Here is a 6,630-nt window from a genome sequence, read left to right on the forward strand (position 1 = left end):
CACAACAAATTGGAAGAATAATGATGGATAAGATAGACTTCCAGCAACTGTTGGGCCAAGTCCTGACAGGAGCACCCTGAGGAGTATGATACTCCACTAGGGGAACATGATGATGATGAGCCATATCATGAAGTGTCTTGTAGGTCAGGATCAGAATTTTAAACTTTACACGATAGTCCACAGGGAGCCAGTGAAGCTCCTTAAGGATTGGTGTTACATGATCAAACTTGGAAGACAATGAGACAAGACGTGCAGCAGCATTCTGGACGTGCTGCAGCTTCTTAATTAGACGTGAAGGAAGGCCATAAAATGTGATCAAGCTTTGAGGTAACTAGTGCATGGATGACAATCTGAGGAGCATCAGGTGTAAGATACTTTCTGATCTTTGCAATGTTTCAAAGATGTTATGTGGAACTTCATGGAAAGAGAGTCATCAAATGTAACACCAATGTTACGTGCCTGCTCAGAGGAGAATACTGTTTCATCGCAAACAGATATAGATTGCAGATGTGGCTTTGCACAGTGTGAAGATGATACCACAAGTACCTCCATTTTGTTTCTGTTCAATTATAGGACATCCAGCGATCAATATCACACATGCAGCTTTCAGTTCATTGTTTAGAAAATTCCATGTCATGAACAGATGACAGTCCTGTATATAGCTCTAATAATACAAATGGCTTCTTTAAAGGCAAAAGTATGACCAGCTATTGTCGTTTTTTCCAACAGGTTCATGTCAAACGATATAACAAAATACCATCAGCTCCAGAATTATTGGTACCCTGGGTAAAGATGGGTTGAAATGTGATTAATTAGCTGAAATCACATGAACATATACAGTGGTACTTGAAAGTTTGTGAACCCTTTAAAATTTTCTATATTTCTGCATAAATATGACCTAAAACGGGGCGGCACGGTGGTATAGTGGTTAGCGCTGTCGCCTCACAGCAAGAAGGTCCGGGTTCGAGCCCTGTGGCCAACAAGGGCGCAGTTTGCATGTTCTCCCCGTGTCCATGTGGATTTCCTCCGGGTGCTCCGGTTTCCCCCACAGTCCAAAGACATGCAGGTTAGGTTAACTGGTGACTCTAAATTGAGCGTAGGTGTGAATGTGAGTGTGAATGGTTGTCTGTGTCTATGTGTCAGCCCTGTGATGACCTGGCGACTTGTCCAGGGTGTACCCCGCCTTTCGCCCGTAGTCAGCTGGGATAGGCTCCAGCTTGCCTGCGACCCTGTAGAACAGGATAAAGCGGCTACAGATAATGAGATGAGATGACCTAAAACATCATCAGATTTTCACACAAGTCCTAAAAGTAGGTAAAGAGAACTCAGTTAAAGAAATGAGACAAAAATATTATACTTGGTCATTTATTTATTGAGGAAAATTATCCAATATTACATATCGGTGAGTGGCAAAAGTATGTGAACCTTTGCTTTCAGTATCTGGTGTGACCCCCTTGTGCAGCAATAACTGCAACTAAACGTTTGCGGTAACCGTTGATCAGTCCTGCACACCGGCTTGGAGGAATTTTAGCCCGTTCCTCCGTACAGAACAGCTTCAACTCTGGGATGTTGTTGGGTTTCCTCACATGAACTGCTCACTTCAGGTCCTTCCACAGCATTTCGATTAGATTAAGGTCAGGACTTCGACTTGGCCATTCCAAAACATTAACTTTATTCTTCTTTAACCATTCTTTGGTAGAACGACTTGTGTGCTTAGGGTCGTTGTCTTGCTGCATGACCCACCTTCTCTTGAGATTTAGTTCAATAATAATAATAAGGGAAAATACTTGTTATAAAAATGCTTGAATATGGTGACATTAGGGAATGTGGAGGTGGAGTATGAGTGAAGATATGTGTTGTATGTGGGGCAATGAATGTATGTATGGCGGCATAGCTGGGTAAATGAGAAGGGTTGGTGAAAGTATGGGGGTGTATGTAGGAGCTAGGAGTATGTGTATATGTATGTGGAAGTAGGTGGAGGTGTATATGTAAATGGTGTTTATGTATGTATGTACTTGTTTATGAGATGTGAGTCACAAAGATCTGACTAATGCTGAACCTGATAACATTGACTTGTCTGATGTGAAAACAAATATCCCTTTGGGACAATAAAGACTATTCTATTCTATTCATGGACAGATGTCCTGACATTTGAATTTAGAATTCACTGGTATAATTCAGAATTCATTGTTCCATCAATGATAGCAAGCCGTCCTGGCCCAGATGCAGCAAAACAGGCCCAAACCATGATACTACCACCACCATGTTTCACAGATGGGATAAGGTTCTTATGCTGGAATGCAGTGTTTTCCTTTCTCCAAACATAACGCTTCTCATTTAAACCAAAAAGTTCTATTTTGGTCTCATCCATCCACAAAACATTTTTCCAATAACCTTCTGGCTTGTCCACGTGATCTTTAGCAGACTGCAGATGAGCAGCAATGTTCTTTTTGGAGAGCAGTGGCTTTCTCCTTGCAACCCTGCCATGCACACCATTGTTGTTCAGTGTTCTCCTGATGGTGGACTCATGAACATTAACATTAGCCAATGTGAGAGAGGCCTTCAGTTGCTTAGAAGTTACCCTGGGGTCCTTTGTGACCTCGCCAACTATTACACGCCTTGCTCTTGGAGTGATCTTTGTTGATTGACCACTCCTGGGAAGGGTAACAATGGTCTTGAATTTCTTCCATTTGTACACAATCTGTCTGACTGTGGATTGGTGGAGTCCAAACTCTTTAGAGATGGTTTTGTAACCTTTTGCAGCCTGATGAGCATCAACAACGCTTTTTCTGAGGTCCTCAGAAATCTCCTTTGTTCGTGTCATGATACACTTCCACAAACACATGTTGTGAAGATCAGACTTTGATAGATCCCTGTTCTTTAAATAAAACAGGGTGCCCACTCACACCTGATTGTCATCCCATTGATTGAAAACACCTGACTCGAATTTCACCTTCAAATTAACTGCTAATCCTAGAGGTTCACATACTTTTGCCACTCACAGATATGTAATATTGGATCATTTTCCTCAATAAATAAATGACCAAGTATAACATTTTGTCTCATTTGTTTAACTGGGTTCTCTTTATCTACTTGTGTGAAAATCTGATGATGTTTTAGGTCATATTTATGCAGAAATATAGAAAATTCTAAAGGGTTCACAAACTTTCAAGCACCGCTATAAGAGAAAATCAGCCTTTAATTCCATTAAGAAAAATTGTTTTGACAAAACAGCATGTGTTACAATTCAGTAGCACCTTAGTGTGCACTGAGTACTTTGTGGTTTGCTAACACACCAATACTGTCCCCTTTTTATAATGCTTGATGAGATTGAAGAATACAATGCAACAAATCGGAGTCCACACCTCAATACGGAATCTTTCCACATCCTCCAGATCCAGGGTCCTCCCTTGTGCGCTCTCTTCTTCAGGTCACTCCACAGTATTTCAATATGGTTCAGATCAGCTGACTTTTTTAAGGGTGGTAACAATTCATCCTGTCTCCTTATGTCCTTCAAAAACATTTCATGACATACTTCTGAAGATCTGGTTCTCTAATGCTGGCTGTGATTGAACGCTCTCTGGAAAAAAAAAAAGTTCTCCGCATAACCATGTGTGTCCAAGATCTCTAAGGAAGGGGCGCTGACCTGGGATCAGCAATCCCTGTGCAAACAGCTGTGGGTCATCAGGAGATAAAACGAAACATCTGTATGCATATAATAAAAATACTGCACAATATGTAAAATCAGGATCTCTAATCTTTACATCTAACAATCTGAACATTCTCTTTTGTTCACTTCAGCAATCTAGCCCTGGACATTCTTTATGTTCTTCCATCATTCCTTAAGTGTACTGCTTTGATGTTGCACATAACAGATCTGTGTCATTCATTTGTCTCTTGTGTTCTTCCTCACGCGTCACTTTTTCCGCTTTTAGGATGACGGCACATTAGCTGAGGAGGGAACTGGTGGTAAGTTGTGTTTTTTTTTTAATCTTGTATACATTTAAAAAATTAGATTGGCTACAGACCAACCAGATAGTTCCAAAGATTACAGAGTGAATACAAAACCTGTGCACATACTGTTCAATCACTTTAGATACGCAAAAATTGGAATTGTTTTGCTTATATGCTCTGATCATTGGAGATTTTTCAAGCAAATAGAGAGGTGGGAAGACATCATATTTAAAGAAAATACATTTGTTTAGCAGTGTTCAAAATGAAGTCACATTTTACAGAGTGATTCTTTCTTTCATTCAGCTTCAGTAGCTGCTTAATCATGGTCAGGATGGTGGTTGATCTGCAATCTATCCTAGGAGTCCGAAACATGAGGCGGGAATACAACAATCCATCATATGCACACATCCACACACACTCACACCTTGAGACAATATATAGTACCCCACTGACCTACCGACATGGTTCTTGGGAAGCAGGAGGAAACCTGAGAACCTGGAGGAAACCTATAAGTGGAGAACATGGGGCCATGATTTAATTACAACCAAATTAAAACAATGCCATCAATTAAATTCCATTAATCCTCAACATGCTGGTTTGATTTGTTAATAAAGTTCATTACACATACACAGAGCAGTGGGCAGCTATGCTACAGCACCCTTGCTCAAGGACACTTCAGCCCAACCTTTAGGCCATGGCTGCCCCATGTTAACCTAACCACAGTCTCCAAGTCTTTGGACTTTGGGGGAAACCAGGCTTGCAGTACTCGAGTCCGACTCGTGCCCTAATTTTAAAGACTCGTGACTTGACTTGGACTTGAGCACTGATGACTTGGACTTGGACTCAGACTTGTGCATTAACTGTATTCGGACTTGTAAATTGGAACTCAGATTTTTTCTTTATTTTTTGTAACATGCCATAATTTGGCATAAGATATTTATATATACATAAATTTTTATACAACCCCGATTCCAAAAAAGTTGGGACAAAGTACAAATTGTAAATAAAAACGGAATGCAATAATTTACAAATCTCAAAAACTGATATTGTATTCACAATAGAACATAGACACCATATCAAATGTCGAAAGTGAGACATTTTGAAATTTCATGCCAAATATTGCCTCATTTGAAATTTCATGACAGCAACACATCTCAAAAAAGTTGGGACAGAGGCAATAAGAGGCTGGAAAAGTTAAAGGTACAAAAAAGGAACAGCTGGAGGACCAAATTGCAACTCATTAGGTCAATTGGCAATAGGTCATTAACATGACTGAGTATAAAAAGAGCATCTTGGAGTGGCAGCGGCTCTCAGAAGTAAAGATGGGAAGAGGATCACCAATCCCCCTAATTCTGCACCGACAAATAGTGGAGCAATATCAGAAAGGAGTTCGACAGTGTAAAATTGCAAAGAGTTTGAACATATCATCATCTACAGTGCATAATATCATCAAAAGATTCAGAGAATCTGGAAGAATCTCTGTGCGTAAGGGTCAAGGCCGGAAAACCATACTGGGTGCCCGTGATCTTCGGGCCCTTAGACGGCACTGCATCACATACAGGCATGCTTCTGTATTGGAAATCACAAAATGGGTTCAGGAATATTTCCAGAGAACATTATCTGTGAACACAATTCACCGTGCCATCTGCCGTTGCCAGCTAAAACTCTATAGTTCAAAGAAGAAGCCGTATCTAAACATGATCCAGAAGCGCAGACGTCTTCTCTGGGCCAAGGCTCATTTAAAATGGACTGTGGCAAAGTGGAAAACTGTTCTGTGGTCAGACGAATCAAAATTTGAAGTTCTTTATGGAAATCAGGGACACCATGTCATTCGGACTAAAGAGGAGAAGGACAACCCAAGTTGTTATCAGCGCTCAGTTCAGAAGCCTGCATCTCTGATGGTATGGGGTTGCATTAGTGCGTGTGGCATGGGCAGCTTACACATCTGGAAAGACACCATCAATGCTGAAAGGTATATCCAGGTTCTAGAGCAACATATGCTCCCATCCAGACGACGTCTCTTTCAGGGAAGACCTTGCATTTTCCAACATGACAATGCCAAACCACATACTGCGTCAATTACAGCATCATGGCTGCGTAGAAGAAGGGTCCAGGTACTGAAATGGCCAGCCTGCAGTCCAGATCTTTCACCCATAGAAAACATTTGGCGCATCATAAAACGGAAGATACGACAAAAAAGACCTAAGACAGTTGAGCAACTAGAATCCTACATTAGACAAGAATGGGTTAACATTCCTATCCCTAAACTTGAGCAACTTGTCTCCTCAGTCCCCAGACGTTTACAGACTGTTGTAAAGAGAAAAGGGGATGTCTCACAGTGGGAAACATGGCCTTGTCCCAACTTTTTTGAGATGTGTTTTTGTCATGAAATTTAAAATCACCTAATTTTTCTCTTTAAATGATACATTTTCTCAGTTTAAACATTTGATATGTCATCTATGTTCTATTCTGAATAAAATATGGAATTTTGAAACTTCCACATCACTGCATTCCGTTTTTATTTACAATTTGTACTTTGTCCCAACTTTTTTGGAATCGGGGTTGTATTAATTTCATGCAAGAGAACGCACATTCACCTGTTCATACGTCATGTTCAGGAACAAATTAACATTAATGGCGCTAAAATGCCTGGAGAGACGCCCCTAGGATTGTCCG

Source organism: Neoarius graeffei, chromosome 8, assembly GCF_027579695.1.
Source record: "Neoarius graeffei isolate fNeoGra1 chromosome 8, fNeoGra1.pri, whole genome shotgun sequence".
NCBI lineage: Eukaryota > Metazoa > Chordata > Actinopteri > Siluriformes > Ariidae > Neoarius > Neoarius graeffei.